Source organism: Lichenostomus cassidix, chromosome 11, assembly GCF_008360975.1.
Source record: "Lichenostomus cassidix isolate B80296 chromosome 11, HeHo_3.0, whole genome shotgun sequence".
Classification (NCBI taxonomy): Eukaryota; Metazoa; Chordata; class Aves; order Passeriformes; family Meliphagidae; genus Lichenostomus; species Lichenostomus cassidix.
The window spans coordinates 9,051,963-9,071,116 of record NC_139492.1 but is presented as its reverse complement, the minus strand read 5'-3'; the positions used below and the strand labels follow the sequence as shown (position 1 = coordinate 9,071,116).

Genomic DNA, 19,154 nt, shown 5'->3' with positions numbered 1-19,154 from the left:
TCTGTCCAACACAATGGTGGGATACTTTCCCCAAAGAAGCAGCAGACCTCTGATACAACTATTTTTTTTATTTTTCTTTTCACTGTTTTGTTTTAAAAGTACAAGTTCTTTAAAAAGTCTTGTCTGACTCATTGTTACCAGCCTCTAGCAGAATTTATATGCTGATTTCTAGGAAGATTAGATGACCTTATTTTCTACTCTACCATTTGTAGCTTGAAAAGACAACTAAAGATTTTGCAAAAATAATCTGATTTTTTCTACAGCACCTTTAGATGCAATTGCTTGCATGGAAGACTCTGGTTTGCACTGCACTGTATTATATAGTTACAGTCATGTCAGTAAAGTCATCAGATCCTTGCTCAAATTTCCCTGTTCTATTCAACAAATGCTCTTTTCACTTTAACCTCTGAGCATGATTAAACAAATACTTTTCTTCCTTTGTCTTGATACTGTATCTTACATGCTGTGGAAAATACAGTGGAAATAAGACAGAAGTAGCATCCTTACAAATGCATCTGGCTGCTACAGGAGAGTGATATGGTTCCCTGAGAATAAACATTCTCAAAGAAGCATATTGCACAGTCAGTAAATGTATTCAGACAGAAAAAGGACAGGTATACCTAGATTATTACTTCTGGCATACTGTAGAAATTTTAAATTTAAGATGCCACATGATGCACTTCAGTGCATTTTACCACTTAACTGCTAGAAAATTGCTTTGTAAACACAGGTAATAACTCAGCACATGGCAAGCAGGTGCAATTCCCTTCTCAGTAAGTTGGAGTTGTGATAATATACCCTGATAGAGCTGCTTCTTAAGTGCCAGTAGTACCTCACCTCCTTTCCACAACCCTCTGCTAATGTGACACACCCTTGTTTGACAGGAAATGTCACCTTATGTTCAGTCATTCCCTGTTTTCCTCAAGTAATTATTTCAATCATGGTGTGACACAGTTAACATACATTAACATACATTAAGATTTTGCCATTTCTACACTGAAATACATGGTGGTGAGGAAAAGAAAAAGAGCCCTGTGGCACACGAGAAAAAGTTGCTTGGCACATTCTGGGAGTGGCCCTGCAGTGACTTGGGTGAATTACCGGTAATGCTCTGGGTGAAGTAGATGTCTAGGACCTGACTTTAGCTTTTAACCATGCTCTAGTGCTCCGCTTTGTGCGAGCAGGGAGACTGAGGAGTCTGATCTGCTCCTCAGTATTCCTTAAAGTGGGGTCATTCCCTCATTTGGTTCAGTTATCCTGGCAAGACACAGTTATCCTGGCAAAACACAGTTATCCGGGCAAAAACGAGTGACTCGTGGGAATGGACCAACAAGAGGTACTTCTGCCTGATAGTGTCGTGAATCCATGGCTTTAGGGCACATCGAGTTCTTCTAGGGCCAGCGAGTTGCTCCCGCTGAACACCTGCAGCCTCAGTAAGGGCAGTCAGGCTGGCTGTCACTGTCACACATGAGTCACGATGGGCAGCATTTACACCTACTTTGTACAGACATAAGATGTAAGACTGTGAGATCAGGTCTTCCTGTCTCCTCAAAACTCCGGATTACATTCTATCTATGCAGGAATCCCTGTCAGAGGATGCATCTGTAATAGGGGGAAAAAAAAAAAGCATGCTTTTGCCATGTAGATTGCTGGCAAGGGGAACACTGTCTATAAATTAAATTGGTGCTAGTTAGATGAAAGTATCAGCAACCTGCTTTACCTTGTACAAGAGTTGAACTTGTCCTGGACTAATTCTGGTAAGAACACATACCTTCCCTTGGGGAAGAGAAGGTAAAAGGACTCAAAAACAAAGGGTGAGGGTTTTTTTCAGTATTATGGGTTCTGCTCTGCACTTCTCAGTGTAAGATAAGCCATTTTATGTAGGGTGATGAGACTTTAATGAGTGATACATCAAAACCATCAAGTTTTTGATAAATGAATGCATAAATGTCTCCTTTTCTCACAACACATCTTGCAAAAATGACTTAGAAAACATTTAATATTTTGCACTGTTTTCAAAAGCACTAGACTTATCTATCCAAACCTTGTGAATCTGTTTGGTTTAGGGGAACAAGGTGGAGCCCATCACTTTCCATCAAAGATTGGCTGCTTTAATCAAAGAGATGTGAACAGCTTGCATTCTCAACTTTTGATTTCCACAAAGCCTATTTGTTTGACTTAAGGCTAGCAGTCCCTGTTGCCAAGGAATTGCTAGGGAGTTAAGCCACACCTTTATGAACATACTTAGCACTTCCTGCTCTGTGCAGCCTTAAAAGCAGTCTCCTATACTCCAGAGAGATAATTGGAGGTTAAAGAAACATAAACATCTACATCTTAAGATCTTGCCTGGCTGGCAAAGCCACCTGTCTTTGTGCTCTTGTTAGATAGTTCACACGAGGTCTTGGGGAAGTGTTTACCATGAGATGTATTTTTCAGAAGAATTCGATGTTTGGGGTGGTGATAATATGTTTCTTACCCTTTCATCTGTTTGAATCCAGAGCTTCCATTGGTGCCTGCTTTGTGACTAGAAGAAAACGAATTGGTGGGTTCCTCTGAAATCCCTCTGGGCTGGTACAGATGCTGCAGGCTGACTGGTAGCTCCAACACAGAGGGTAAGGGTTCATTATTTGTAATATATGTAAACAACCCTCTCAGTGCTCTGAGGCAGCATCATGGTATAATTGCTAGATCACTTGCATCCTCATTTTTCTGCTTCTTAATTATTATATAAAAGGATTTGTCAGTCCTGTTAATGCTCAGTATTTACATGAATCTCAGGAAGTTGTGTTTGCTGTTTGTTTGGGGTTTTTACCATAGTTTACTTAAAGAAACAAATTTTAAACACACACAGTCAGAACTATAAAACAAATTCAAGCACAGAACTCATTGCTGAAACTTAAGGTGTCTAAAAATGCCTAAAGCACACTGAACATTCACATCAGGAACCTTCTTACCGATGAATCAGTCCCATAATTTCATAGATTTGCCCCTTTATCCTGACTTCTGATGCAGAATATAAATTTATCTTTTGTTTTATTGCCACTGCATACTGCAATTAGGACTGCAGGTTAGCACTAGACATTTCTTACAGTTTTTGTGACATGTTACAAATGACAGGAGCTTCTAATGCTTGGGTGGATAGTAGGGATGATTAATAAGATATGGTTACTGGCACAGCAGTGAGGTGGAGTAGGTGTGAAGAATTGTATTCTGTGGGAACTTAATCAGAATCATCTGGTTCACAGCCATGAAAGTATTTTGTATTCTCAGCATTTATAAGAGAGGACAGAAAATCAACAGCATTTTAGTGCAAGTTTCCTTCAGGATTTCTATGCAGAAGAAAGTACAGGCAACTATAAAATATTCAAAATTTGGGATCATTTACTTCATTGTCACTTTTTTTTTTCTGAGAACGAAATCTGCAGCACACATTAGAATGATGTAGACTCAAATGTAATGGAAAAGGATTCACACTTAAAGACTTACAACTTGTTGCACAGGCCTAAAAAGTACAGGGGACATACAGTGCATTTGAGGATGCAGCTTCATTGCTTCATAGGAACACCAGTCTCCGTAATAGTCCCAATATATTACTGAGAGGCAGAGAAGGAGGTTGTGAGCATGCACATAATGAAACAAAACTCGTGGGTGTAAAATAACAGCCAGTTTCATTTATTTGCACAGTTTATCTATAGTAGCAACCAAAGCCCCAGTAGGCAAACAGCCTGGGCAACTAGGGTGGAGGAATGGATTCCACAACTCTGCAAAGATTTCATAAGAAGCAATACCTTCTTGCTGGGATTAGTTGCCTTACTCAAGACCAGGCTCAAAGGGATTTACAAAACCACTATACAGCCTCATTCAGAGTCATACAGTAACTTCTTCATTGTTGTGTGGACAATATACTGCATAAGAGAGACTTGTTTTCTTCTGTTATGTAGAAGAGAAAACACCCCTTCTTTAGAAAAATCATAGAGGGCAGGTAATATGGGGATTAAGCAGGCAGGATTACACAGTCTCAACTGAAAAGGAATAGTGTGTGACAACGAGAAAAAGTGTTAAGTTCCTTACAGGAAAAGGGATTATGAAGCCAAGAGTTCTGCAAGTCAGGCCTACAGTTCCTAGTTCTTGGACAACATATATTCATTGTTAAATGCTGCTCTTTAATATAAAATGTGCTCTCTTCAGTCTTCATTTGCCTTTCCACAGTACAATCAAGGCTAGATGACAAAAACCACTTGTCACATTTCGACAGGGAACTTGGTTTGGCATTGGGCATGCTGGTTTGCACAATGGCTTTGGAATACTGATAGAAAGGATGTGCATTGGAACTCTCTTAAACTCATAAAGCCACAGTTGCTACCTTCATTTTTAATATGAAACCAGAAAATTTATGTATCAAGATGTTGTAGTGTATCAAGAAAAATAAATATGGAGTGAAACACTGGGTTTATGTGATCTACTGTCCTTGAGTGAGACAAAATACAGGAATTTCAAGAGCTTTGTTAATACATGAAGGAAAAACAGAGCTCAGGGATCTATTTTTTTTCTTTAGCCCCTTACAGAATAAAGAAAGACTGCTTGAACTGTTTCAATGACTTCAACATCAAATTTCAAAGAATCAAAATACAAAAGTTCAGTTTCCTAACCAGTTTTGTAAATAAAAATACATCTTTTAAACAAGACAACATTAGCATTTGGATAGCAAGCTCATCAAGACACATGATTCCACATGACAGAAAAATCTGTATGTATGTCTACATGCACATAGACATAGCTCCTTTGTTACATATTCATTTTCATTCCTCACCTTTCTGTTCCCTCAGAGTTTTCATGTTTGGGCCAAAGGCATATACTTGATCTGTTCCCGTTCAGCATTTCTGACTTCTTTAATCTTCTTTTAGTTCATATTTTTCTATCCCTTCTCTCAAGTATCTGAAAATGCAGAACTTTAGCTGAGTATATAGCAATGCAGAATAATCAAATGTCTGTAGAGATCACAGGTTTCCCACAATAGTATTACAAGTATCAATTGAATGTATATTTCACACATCATTCACAACATAGTTATTAATGTCTCCCCCTGCTCCCCAGTGAAAGGAAGCAACATTTCAAAGAAAAACTGCCTAAGTAGTGTGAAATTCACATCTGCTATAAGGCCATTATGCGCTTAATTTCACATTTGATTTGAGTGTGACTCCATCACTTTCCTACCAGCAGTATATATGACCATTTTTAGAAATGACTGCACAGGAGAAATACACTCCTTTCACATAAGTGATTTTATATACCTTTCGTCCACCCCTCCCAGCAGTGCCTTCATGTTTAAGCAGCTTCATTCTGCAGTTACTACAGCTATGCAACTGTTGCTCATTGTGTAGCCCTTTATAATTGCTTTCCATTTGGATAATGCTGTTGTCACATACTCTGCATAAGTCTACACCTTAAACACCTAATAAAATGAAGTTAATGTCAGAACAGCAAGGATTACTTCTGAACTGCTTGACTCAACGCAATTTTATATATGACAAGTAGTGCATAGGTGGGATGTATAAGCTCTTCTCTATTCCTCTTCATTACTCCCTGCTCTATGTACACACATGCCAATATATGGCCACAGCTGCAGTCCATGTGCCTCAGTTTGATATCCTTGATATAACAAAAGGCATGACTGGCAGAATTCTCTCTGAGGATTCAGAAACTCAGGATGTCTGCTCCCATTTGAAAATAGAATGAAATTATATTTTAGCCATAATTCAGAAGACATCTTCTCAACAGGGTCTTTGGAAAGGGATGAGGATTATGCTACCATTGATTAAGAACATACAAACCAATTCAAGTGTACTCCAACATCAAGCTTAAGTCTGAAGCTGGATCATGACTGAACTTTTCCTAGGTCATGCAAAGATTCCAAATGTGATGTAAACTGCATTCCTGCAAAAGACCCTGTATTTCTTAGTAATTGCAGTTTCTCAAGAAGTTTCACTGGGACATGACAGGTATCAAATGTGAAGGCTGCATTCAGCATAGAGCTAACTTGTTTCACTCAAGTTCAGCTATTGCTTCCTGTTAACCAGACTTAATAGAAGTCAGCAAATAAAAGACTCCTGTGGGCCTCGTAAAAATTCAGACTAGTCCTGAGTAGAACATGGGTGAATTCCTGTAGTAAGTTAAAGCAAAATCGTTTTTTGTCATTACTTTTTATATCAATTAGCTATATCATACTTCCTGGTCTCTGGACCCATTCTGAATAAAGACTGCATTGCTAGTGTCACATTTAATGTAACCTACTTCTTTGCAATATTTAGATGTATTTTATTCCACCACAGAACGCTATGCAGTGATTTCAGGTTTTAAGGATATTTGCAATATTTCCCTTCATTTTCATTTTGAACATTCCAAAACTGTGTCTTTTACCCATTGCAAAAGGGGTAGAATTATATTAATGGAACATAACTGTCCTTTAATCTCTGGAAAGCCACACACTGGGTTAGGTATGCAGCCAAATATGCTCTAGAAAGCTGCTTTTCTGTTCAGCTGTGTAACTATGAGCCTCTCACATGAGATTCTGTAGAAGATGGGAGACACAATCTCCCACTGCAGTGCTCTGCAGTTACTGTCTCACCTCCAAATCAAATGGTGCTATCAACTGAACCAACACCTCATAATGAATTTGCTCCTATGTACTCAATTCAAAAAATAATCCTAATCTGTATGTTGTTCAAGAAATAGTAAAGTAACATTAAGCTGTACCTTGATTACTTTTATGGCTGGACCACTGTGCTAACACCATTTGGATTTGCAATCTTATTTGGCTGACTTCATGGGAAGAGACTTTAGCTTTTGTTTGGTTTACAAAGTGTTATAAAAGAAATCTCTGCTCACAGTTGCACAACATTTTTGCCTCCTCTTTCTCTTTGCTTCCTTCAACTTAATTCTCATAATTCTCCTTAATGTCTTGGGAAGATGACAGTCAAATATAACCCAATGATTAGAGTCTTCCCTCCAGATTTGTGTTCTCTGGGCTAATTTGAATTTTTTACCCTGGAGAGAAATATCAAAACAAGTATATGTATCTAAAACGTCCAGTAGGCATGTTCAAACAGTAAGAAGTCTCACACTTCTTTTGCACTACAAAGAAAACCACAGGAAAATAAACTCATCCAATTTTAAGTTTAAAATATGTATGTTTATGTACATATAATAATGACATGTGGGAATCTGATACAAGACTTTCATAATATAGAGGTGATAGACAAAAGCCTCAAAGAGCCCTTGGATATTCTTTCCCTTTCCCTTTTTAAACAGCCATTTTTCTTTATAGCCCACCCAGAACTAGGTCATCATTGAAAATATTCTTGGGCAATGACTGCGAGATAAGCCCAAGGCAAGAGGACAAACACACTCCTGCTGCTGTTGCACTGCTGTACAGTTTTTCTCAACGAGGCAGTTGGAACAAAACAATATTTCAATTTGTTGGAAAAGAAAAAAAAAGGAGGAAAATTTACAGTCCATAAGAACATTCAGCAGTAGCACTATCTGTTAATAAAAACACATCCTGTGTCTTAAATTGTAAATGTCCTTTTATTTGTTCAATTTAGCTTTCATCATCACTACATTAATTCTCACAGCTCAGTAATAGAGCATCCTCTGCTTGAACATTTTCTATTATATAGAGCATGTAGTCAAGCTATGATCCAGAAGGAAAATACAATTCAGCTCTCATGCAGCCTACAGCTAACAATTTTTCATATTTTGTGTGACTTGTAAGTGGCTAACACAGAAGTTTGTTTTAATAGTTGGCCTGGCAAAGACCTATTCAGCCTCAGAACAAGGAAAACATTTCCAAACCTTGTTTTTTATTGATCTACAGGTTATGTGTGACAGCAATATTCAATAGTCTCAGCAGCACTGCTAAGAGAATGCTGTACTAGAGTATATGAAACTGCTAAACTCATAGTAAACTGATGTACCCCTCTGCCACTTTTCCTTTTAGTGGGCATGATGACTGCAAAACTGGCTGGGGGTATTTAAGTCTCTTTGTGTTTTATTTCCTTGTACTGTAGAACCAAGGGAAATTTTAAAAACTTCGTTATTGAGATGAAACATAAATCTAAAACTTTAATGGTCTGAGTAGTTAACAGACAACAGGCTCACATGACCACCTGCAAATCTGAGTTGAATTCAGAACTTGACACATGCCTTTTCAGGTAGACCTTCTGAACACAACTTTTGAAGTTAAACACTACAGCTAAGCTGGTTTAACAGCTTGGCATTGCCAAAAGTGGGAAGCCCTTGTTGTTTCCCCACACTTCTTTTTCCCAGCTTCATGCATCCCATCTCTTTGTACCTGCTGTAGTTGTGGTCAGACTCTAGCTGAGCCAAAACCACTTGTTAATTCACCAGTAAAACCCCTTTTAATCACCAACTAGGCTGACTTAGTTCTATAGAGGCTGTTCCTGCAAGAGCCTATGTAAACACAGGGGCACCCAGTCAGGAGGGAGAAAAAAGTCTCCTTTTGGCAAACCATAGGACTGGCCAAAGCCTTGATACAGCCTCCATCTCGTTACTTACACAACATAAAAAGTTGATTTTATGTTTGTAACAAGGGGTTTAGAACTCGTTTTGGCAAGTAAATTTTTTTGATACTTTTCAGAAGCTTTGACACCCTAGCCATTCTTCAGATAAACGGAGTTGCAGTTTCACAACTTTTTCCTTATGACAGTTGTTTGGGGCCAGAAATTCCATTTGAACTATAAGCTGCTTTCACAAGTACTGCTGTGAAGAGGAATCATCATGATATCATGCCCTTACAGGGTCCTTCAAACAAGTACTTTAGAGTGACAGTAATGTAATCACAGACTTCCTCAAGGAAATTCCTCGACTAAAGTGCTATGGCATACACTCTAGTCAGTTTAGTACAGACCATATTGATCTAAAGACAGAACAGTAATTTACTTCAGATGCATGTACAGAAGGAGGCAAAGCAATAAAGTGACAATAAACCGTAAGCAGCCAAATTCTTCATTAGTTAATGGGTCATGAACTCATAGCTACTTAGTTTTATTTTGAAATACCTGCAGCAACTACTTCAGCCGCTGGGCCTCTCAAATTACTTTTGGAATTTTAACATTTTCAAATCTTTTGAGAGTGACAGCACAGAAGAAAAAAAAAAGCTGAGGAAAAAGAATAGTATAGCACTATCCTTAAACTTTTTATGCCATCAATGCCTGAGATAGGAACTGATCTTGAACAACGTCAGTGTTCGTTTCCCAGAGTATCACAAAAATCTGATGGTATGAAGGACACATCTTTTCAATGCACCAGATGCACAACCATTAGTGTTTTGAGTGCCCCTTTCAGATAGTTCTGAACATGCATCTATGGCAGTATGCACACACATACCCTTTTAAACAGGTCTTTTTTAAAGTATAACTTCAGTCTGCTACGAAGTGGTTCAGGTTTTCAAGAAAAGACTAGAATCTGATGGCTGGAACAGTAATTTGATAAACACACTGTCCCTGTTTGTTAACCAGCTTTGCTCATGAATAAATACCACGCAGCATTTTTCCTCCCCATCCCCACCTTTTAAGAACAAAAGCAGCCTCAGGCCATCGAGTCTTCCCCATCACCTCTTAATCTCTGAGAAACAGCTTCTTTCTCAATTGTTGTTGCTTAAGTAATGCAACATTTAACACCCCAGATGAATCAGCACTGAGCTACAAGTAACCTTCTGACTACTGATCCTCCAGCTCCACGATACTAAATTTACTGATGAAAGCATCTGACTCAGTGAGCTCCATTTTGGGAGCTCATGCTAGAGCCCACATTCGCCTATGATACTTTCTCACCTTTTGTTCCTTAGAGTCTCTAGATTCCAGTATACGTGATTAATTTCTGTGATGTGGTGCATTCTAATTATCAGAACTCGTGACATCTACATAGTTTTTGTTCTTATCTGGACAGATCCAAGATGATGTTTGAGGTTTAGGGGTTCAGGGTTTAGTACAATACTTTCAGAAATTCTTTATATGACCTCGCCAAAGATCAAAAGGAAGCATTGTGTTGGTTGAGCTATTGAAGAAACAGCAGATCCAGTCAGCAAAAAGTTTCTCATCCGAACTAAACAAGAAACTCAAGTGGATGATGGAAACCAGAGGACAGGTTTGTTATGAAATCTTTCCTCAACAACATGAATATGTATTTATATGTACACGCATATTTAAAATGTAAATTATGCACGTATATATTTATACACACCATTTTTTCCCCAGCAGTTATTTATTAGCGTGGGCAAGGACGAAATCCTTCGATATTTTTGCTGGAGTTCTAATTTTTTCCTGTGCATAAATGTTCTGTTTTTCTACCCCTCAGTTTCATTCGAGCAGAATGGCCTATGTGTAATAGAAACAGCATCAGTCAGCAAGATCTTGTCTTCAAGCATTAACCATTTTCACAAGCAAATAAAATGACCCAGAAATCAGAATTTTAAAAAAAAATATTTTCTTTTATCCCATCCAGGAAGGACATGTTGCCTTTTAGGCAAGTGCTCTGTGAATATTTTTCTTCAGTCGTACACATGATCTCATCCACCCTCCCCAAGAGGCGAAGGTGGGGCTGTGTTTATTGAGCAGCCTCTAGTGGTTCCTCAAGGAGCCACCCAAGGCTGTAACTGTGTGTGCTGCAGAGGCAGCAGGTACTGCTCACACCTTGCACAGAGAGTAGCTCAGAGGAATGCTCTGAAATTGTCATCTCGCCTAGAACACTGAGAAAACTGTTGGGCCTTTCTTTCCCCATCTCTAGTTTAACAGAGAAATTCTTCTAGCAATGAAAACTCTTTATTAGAAACCAATAATTGGAATAAAACTTCCTATTACTGAGAGATTCCTGCTTAGGCTAATAAAATCTTTTTCATTCACAAAAGAGGTGGTCTTTGGGCAGCAGCAGTGGAGCCTCCAGCTCCAGGGTTTGGTTCAGGGAGAGGTTGTGGTGGATGGGGAGAGGATGTGGACAGCAGGGGATGGAAGGGATGAAGCTACCACTTATGTTGGCAAAGTTCATCCTGGTCATCTTACACCGTTGTGGAACTGCCCCTGACCCAGCACAGCCCAGGCTACCTGAGAGAGCTGGACCTGACCCAGAGGAAATAGTCATCTGGGGAAGATGGGCATCTCAATCAGTGTCTTACCAAAAAATGAGTCATAGACTATATACAGCACAGTTACTATAATATAAAAGATATTCAGCATATGAAAGACTGCATATATGTTAGTAATACAAAATATAAGATTGATTACAAAGGATTTGAAATTGTTACCATTGTTTATAAGTATAAAATTGATTATAAAGGATTTCTAATTGTTGCCACTGTTTATGTTTAAATCCATAAACGGTGCTCTAATATTCTGTTAGCTTGAAAATGTAATGTAAAGAACCAAACTTACACAGAAATTTTGGGCTCTGAAATTTACATGCCCATATCTAACTACTTTGTGATGATAGACTGATATTGACTTTTTTCCAACATTTAGTACCAGTGTTTTTTCACTAAATATAAAGAAAATAAGATTGAGCACTATAAGTGTTAGTTCACATGTAAAAACTAGCAATTATCACAGTAAAACCCAGAAACTATATTTCAAGTACCCACTTAATAATTCCTCTGACAACCTAAAACTTTAAACTCCAAAAAGCTCCAACCATTCTTTTCAGACTGGTCAGGATTCTGAGATAAGATTTTTCAGCTGATTCTCTCTATTTGCATCCTAAGCTGACACAAAAGGAAGCCCTCATTGCTCCCCTGGCTAAAACTACTGTTGAAGCTCTTCCCGCCAGGAATTAATTACTCACTGCAACGGGCATGTTTTCACTCCCAGCCTGAGATTCACCAGCCCTGCCCCGAGGGGAGAACAGCTGCCCCACCTGTCAGCATGCAAATATGTTTGGTATGCCCAGTCACATTCACGGCAAAACTTTCGATCCCACTAACAGAAAGATTAAGGTTTCCTATTTGAGGCACATTGCCAGCAGATCAAAACAATGGATTGAAGGGATACTCTGAAACTGGGAAACCAAATTTGCGAGATTTCACACTTCTACCAAAGATACTCTGAACCTCTTAAAAAAAAAATCTTCTTTTTTAGTTTATGAAACCCAGTACAGCCTGGGTTTTGATTTCTTTTTTTTTTTTTTTCCTTCAAAATGCAGAATTGCTTTTGGGTGACAAAAGCTTCATGATTTTAGATCATTTAATAATGTTCTGAAATTATATCTCATAAATCCAGAATCATTAAATAATTTCAGAAGTCTTATTTTGCTAAGTTAAAGAATATTTCTGTAGTCATTGCTTTGTTCTTATTTCTTGATATGTCAGGCTGGTAGTCCGGGATATTCCCACAAGGTGGGAAGTGCTAGGAAAGTTTGTCATCCAAGATCTTAGAAACAAAATTATTAAATAGCTGGACTCTCAAGAAATTGTGGGATGCAAATGGGATTGTGGAACAAAAAACTCTTTAATAGTCTCTTCTCTACAAGGTGGTGTCAAGGTTTTGCATCCTTCTAATTTGGGCAACACCAGAGTTCACCCTCTAGAACTTTGCGGTTTGGAGCCAAAACCCAAATGAGCTTGATAAGCTTGATGTTAATTTATCAGTTAGATTTATGATTGAACACCCCTGAAATATCTGCTGCTCTCTAGTGGCTTCCACAGAAACAATAAAGCACATTTTTACACTCAAAAACTGTGAAAAACAAAAATCTGCATTTCAAATACTTGAAGGAAGGGATTGTCTTCCTATTTTGTGTTTTCTGTAGCAAAGTCTGTTTAAGGAGATCCCTCTCCCCATTCTGGGCTTTGATATAATGGTTCATACTACTGCTTGTGGGGGTGCATAATGAAACATGCCAAGTAACTGATCAGTGTTAAAAATCTTAAGATATTAAGGGTTATTAACCCCCAGAAAAAGGTTTCTTTTAAAATCAGATAATTTCCCTGATGTGCTGAAGAGATGCACCATCACCACTAAGGACCATGCAAGAGGATAGAGGTACAAAGTGAGCAAACTTTGTAAACTGTCCTTGTCACTGAGAAGAAAAACTGCACCCGTAGTGCAAATTCCTGATTTCTTAAACATTTCTGCAGAATGGCTGTGCACAATGAGGTCTTGCTTTGGCAGCAATGAGAACACTACCAAAATTAATCAGAATGGTACTAAACCAATTTATACACTAGTCATACACACATTTTAAACTAAACTAAATATTTCAAAAACGCTGTTAAAATCAGTCAGAGGTTCTGCTGACATCTTTCATTTTTGCCCCCACCCCATTCTTACATTTACAGGCCTCAATGAGGTTGGTACTCCACAGTAATTTTTCACCTGTCATCCAATGCTTCCAGCTAGATGCCAGTTTTTGCTGCCTGATTCTTTCAAATCCAACCTCAAGACATGTTTATACTTTGATGTTTACAGTAAACTGCCAGTTAAGGTGGAGAGGAAGGTTGTATGCAGGGAATTCTGATACCATAAACACTGTTTACTTCCAGCTTCAGGAAGTCTACTAAGTATGCAAAAAACCAGACTTGTTTCTCTGTATTATTTCTTATTTCTTTCACTAATAGCTGCTGCAGCTATTGCAATTTACTGACTGAAATAAATCTCCATGCATTGTTTGAAGGTAATGGGACAGAAAACTGACAATTGCTGTATCTCTTCTGTTTGATACCGTGGTTATATTAGGTAATTTCCATGTGTCAGGAGCAAAGCTTCCTAATCAACATTTATACTCAGAGTAGCACTGTGCTCAATTCACCTTTTTTTATTATTTTAGACTCAAACTGATTTTAACAGTATTTAGAAGCAAAGATGTGATTTCCTTAAAGCCTTTAGTAAGATACAGTAAGATTTACATCTATCTGCCTTACTTTGGCAAAGGACTTGAAGGACTAAGGCTTGCTCTCTTACTTCAATCCTCATTCCATATCCCAAGGGAAAAATTCAGTCATCTGTAAAACAGGAAAGGAAATTAAATAGACCAAACTGTATCAGATCAAATAAGCTTCACTGTAACAAACCAATCTGATTCTTTATTATACTGTGGAGAAAAGAAAATCACGAATCCCTGAATTTTGTAAGCAGAAAGTCAGTTTATTCATGATTTCTAATATATTTTCTGTGCATAGACATCCACACACACACACACACACACACACATTGGAAAAGGGCTGCTCCTAGCAGCATTGAATATATGACATTTTTGCATATTTTCTGGGGAATCTGTAGACTTGCAGAGTCTCACACATTGGCAAATGACAGCTCATCTGAGTGTTCATAGACCAAAACAATTCTCTTAGTGTTACTGTGTTAATGATTTACACTGGAAGTATTATCTGTGTACATTGGCCCAGAAGAGAAAGTAACTCTTTATGGCTTGTTATATCAATAATACTTTGATAAATAGTTTGTTGGGAGATGCTTTAGAATTCCTATCTTAGTATGCCAGGGATGTGCAGGGTCAATAGATGTGAAAGCTTCCATAACTTTTCCAAAAGCACTTACAGTCTACTCAGCAAGGGTTAAGAGATAATTTACAAACAACAAACTTCATTATTGCACTAGTAGCTCTCACAATGTTAAAGGGCAATTCACAGACAGTCACAAAATAAATTCATTATGTGTTTAGAAAAACTATTCAATTTGTGCATGATGTCATGCATTTATGAAGACAAGAGTCAAGAAAATAGACATACAAAATACTGAACAGAATCAGCTCTCTCATGGTGTAGCCTCTGTTGTCAAATACCATGTGAGGCTGTTTTCATTTACAAGTTTGAGTTAAGACAAGGAAAATTCCTGGGATAGTTTTACAAGACACAGGGTTAGCAAGACTTGTGTTAATGCCTCACTGATACAGTACCCATCTTTCTTCCAATATTTGGTATTGTGAGTTTCCTTCCTTTAGCACCAATATGACAAAGGTGCTGTAAAACCTCTCGCAGAGGGGACTTGAATGACTGAAAGATGTGGCTAAAGAAACAAGGGAAAAGGGAAACAAGAAGATGGATGTAGGAAGAAAAAGGTTTCAAACCCATTATGAATGTTATAATAGTCAGGAGAGAGATATAAAAAGAACAAGTACACCAAAAATGTCTGAGAAAGACAATCTAATGTGGAAAGAACTGCCTGTGTTTCCAAAAAATCATGCAGAGGTTACTTAATCTACTACATTCTCTGTCTGTAAAATCAGAGAGAATGCTTATCTGATAGGTAATTTGGGTATAGAAAAATCTGTAAGTAATCTTCAGACCTATCAAGTTTCATGCACTAAAAATGAGATTTACACAACTGCTTCCAAACACACATTCCCTACAGCCAGCCCTCCATACCTCTGCTGGGCAGTGCCACAGCTTCCCTTTCCTTCCCACCTCTCAGTCCCAGGCTCCCTCCAGCCTCCAGTCCCAGCACTTTTCCCACACATCTGTTCCAAGGCACCTGTGCTATGTGACCTGTGGGCAGGAAGGCACACAGTTTGTTTCAGGGGGTCTCCTGTTTGTGCAGCTACAGATCTAAGAACTGGAGAGAGTCCAATCCCTTGGGTGATAGAAGCACCTTCTGAAACAAATATTTGGCTAGCTCCATAACACCAGGAAAAAGTCAAACCTCTGACTCAGCCTATTTGACAGGGGTTAAACAAATGGGTGAATAAGTTTGATGTGATAAAAAGTGTTGTCTCTAACATTTCCTGAGGCTTTTTTCCTATTTGCTAGTGAAGTCTTGCTCCTTAAAATTTTGTTTTGTTTTGTTTTCTGGGGAAAAAAACTAAAATAGAAAAGAATACGTAATTGGAAAAATACCCCAAATTAAATGTTACATAGGAAGAAAGCAATTGTAAAGAGAACTATGTTGCCAAATAGCAAGCAGCATTCACAGAAGAAAATTCAAACAGATGTAACCAAAGCAACTACAGAAGAATGCAAACATGATTTTTTAGCTAGAAGAGGACTAATAATGAGAACAAAAGATATCTTGTTAATACAAATGATAGAATGAGAAGGACTATAAACAAAGTCATTCACTGAAAGAAAACATCAAATTAAGTATTGAGTGAATAAGTTAAATAAAAAATAAAACCGATTTTTTACAAAAAAGCCCCACACCTGGAAATGTAAACAAAAAGAGTACTGAGAGAGAGATGCCAAACAGAAAAGATTAACAATGGGGAAAAAAGTAATTGAAAGCCATAGAGTATTCTCTGGCTTGCTGTGAAGGTTGGGCTTAGAGTAAGGAAGATGAAGGCAGGGTATTCATATCACATAAAGTTAAACCTTTAGTTTAAGAAAATAAATTGGGTAAGTATTTTCCTTATTTTTAAGTACAGTTGATAAATAAATAAGACCTTCCCCTAAATTGCTTCAGGAACTACTTACTTCTTTCTACAGGTTAAACAGGGAGTCCAGAGAGTGACAAGTGGCTAAGCCAAATTAACAGTTCTTGGAGGGAACGCATTGAGTCCTGCTCCTCCTTTCCAGCTTCTCTTTCTTTTCTCCCACAGCTTTCTTGCATTGCCTCTGAAGTTTATCTGATTCATCTCAAGGTCAGGCAACAAAACTCACTAACTTGGCAAAAATGTACACTTTGGAAGGTGGGCAAAGGTAACTTGTGTTGTTTTATCAGGTTGAACAACCTGCAGCCAGATGAGCTCCAGAGGTGGTTCAGGGCAAGCAGAGGGATCACGTAGCCAAGAGCAGAGAGGGTTACAGAAGGGCAGAGGGAAAAGGTAAGTGCTTTTTGGACAATTAGCTTTTACCTGAAGTCACAGCCAGTTTTGTAACTTAAACACCTTAGTAAAATACATTCAGTTAGATGGAGGGAACTGTGTCATTTCCATCCTTTATGTGCACAGAGGAGGTGCTATTACTACTCTTGAACTTCTATCTTCACATTCTTACATCTCTCATTCATGGTGTCCAAAGCATCTGCCCAGAAGTTTAATTAAAGCTGAATTAGGAGTATCCTCCACTGCCAACCTCTCCTGTGCTATTTTGCTCCATAGCACTGCTTTTTGATTATAGTACTGGAAGTATGACACTCTTTCAAGAGGAAGCTAGTATTAGATTTACAACACTTGTAGGTTTTATTGCAAATCTCATTATGCTTGTTGGGTTTTATTTTTAGCCTCAAAACCTTACATTGTGGAAATGGATGACAATCTGCATTTTCAAATTTTCTTTTCTCAGTGGTGTTCACTGTTTTCTTGTTTATAAAACTTTGGTTATATATTAAAAAATCCCTGATTCATTAATATACCTTACATATACTTTGATATACCTTAGCCAGGAAGCCTTTACATGGTATTCAGACTAAATTTAGCTAATTTACTATTTTTTTCTATTTCTAATAGCCAGGCTGCTTGCCCCTATTAAATGAAGTTTAAGGAAAAGGTGAAACAAGGATTCTACTGCCTGTAGGCACAGATGTATAAAAAAGCTACTACAGGGCATGCTAGGGTGTGAACACACAGCACATCACATGCTCTGCAGCAGCTCTGCAACCTGTAAGGCGCTCTACGCCTGCAAGGCGCTCGGCTCAGGTAATTAACTAGGGCTAGGGTTAGGGTTACGGCTAGGGTTAGGGTTGAGAGATCTAAAGGGCCTCCAGCTGCAGGCACACTGCCGCTGGAAAGAGCCTCCCAAGGCCATTGCGAGAAGGCCCTAAGGTGGCTGCTCCGCCATCTTTTTCAACTTGCGAACACAGGCGCTCGGCTCAGGTAATTAGCTAGTTCGTTCTCTAGTTTGTTATGTGCTCTCACTGCACAAAACTGGATTTCATGATATCTTGATAGTCAGCAGGAATTTGTGTACAATATATACTTACTCAGGCTAGCTGACCATGCTGGGCCCTTTGTTCTTCATATACAAAATCCTTTTCTTCTAGGAGTTACAACTTTTCAATATCTTTAGATAGCAGATGCATCACATATTTCAATCATGTACATGGTGACCGAATACATGCATAAAGAAACTTTTGTAGACATCAGAAATCTCAACAGGATGGGTAAATACACCTTAGGAAACCTGTCCAAAAGATAAACAACCCTGAAACTAGCTCTCTTTTGGGGAAGATTTTTATACTCTGTTCCTTTGAAAATCTAAACATTCAGCACATACTTCATTTTAAGCTTGGGAGTGGTCATATTAAAGTCAATGAGGGGAAATAATGCGTGCAACAGTTATGCAGCAACAAACTCCTTGCACCATTAGAGATTTTCCTTGCTTTTATAACAAATTTATTTGATCGACTTTAGTAAAACAATCTATTTATACTCTGAAAATTTGACACCCTTAGTATACCAGTCTCTGTCTATATACCCCAGGGTTTGTCCATGCACACAGATGTTTGCACACAAACATAAACTGTTCCTGTGTGCTGACTGGCTCCCTGTGTTGCTTGAGCAAAAGGTTAAATGATGATTTGTTAGCTCATCAAACCTTTTCTGAATAGGTATCATTTTTCTCTGTGTTCTGTGGATATGTAAACATTGTAGATTCTAAAAGAAACAAATGCCAGAGGCACTGAGGTAGATGTGTTACATAAAAGTGAAGCTCAGTGAAAAGTCATGCGTCACATGCAGCACCCGCCCAGCCCAACATGCTGAGTAAGCTGAAGAAATGTTAATTTTTAAATTTTAATGTATTATTTTAATGTAACTTTCTCTTTTATTATTTCTGCCTTATTCCCAATCCAGGGAGCTACTTGGAAAACCCTACTAAGTAAAACTCATGACTAGTTTAAGAAGTCTACCTTCCTTAAGAAGTCTACCCACATACCTACATAAGTAGTGTAAATTCCTAAAGAATTTATATCAATTCGACTAAAAAAATTAGTCTTTTGGTAATAAAAGTTTTGAAGTGTTTTGCCCACCTGTGCTGTGATGGAATATGACTACACTTATCTAACTGTTACCCTGACATTTATTGTGTAGCCTTGGGTACCTTCCTTCACCTTCTGTTTTCCTGACTGTAAGCCAGGAATAATTACAGCACAGCCAGGAGTCACTCACAGCCTCTGTCAGCTGTGCAGAGGGGCTTTGCTGGCAGTCAGGTCATCACAGCAGCACCTCTAACCCATTCTCACCTTTGGCTTTCATTTTTAGCC

General features: G+C 38.3%; 2 long non-coding RNA genes across 2 annotated transcripts in view; one reads left to right on the top strand and one right to left on the bottom strand.

Moving 5' to 3' along the window:
• The first annotated feature begins 2,265 nt into the window (after nucleotides 1-2,265).
• Nucleotides 2,266-18,829, top strand: LOC146432268 (uncharacterized). Its single transcript, XR_014854516.1, has 3 exons — nucleotides 2,266-2,612; nucleotides 16,674-16,776; nucleotides 18,745-18,829. It is a non-coding gene; the product is annotated as an uncharacterized LOC146432268 (long non-coding RNA).
• LOC146432266 (uncharacterized) overlaps nucleotides 3,650-19,154 on the bottom strand; it is a 39,091-nt gene continuing 23,586 nt past the window's right edge. The window contains exons 4-6 of the long non-coding RNA XR_014854513.1: nucleotides 13,925-14,005; nucleotides 10,261-10,394; nucleotides 3,650-4,935 (exon numbers count right to left, since the gene is read on the bottom strand). This is a non-coding gene — a long non-coding RNA (uncharacterized LOC146432266). The remainder of the gene's footprint in view (nucleotides 4,936-10,260; nucleotides 10,395-13,924; nucleotides 14,006-19,154) is intronic.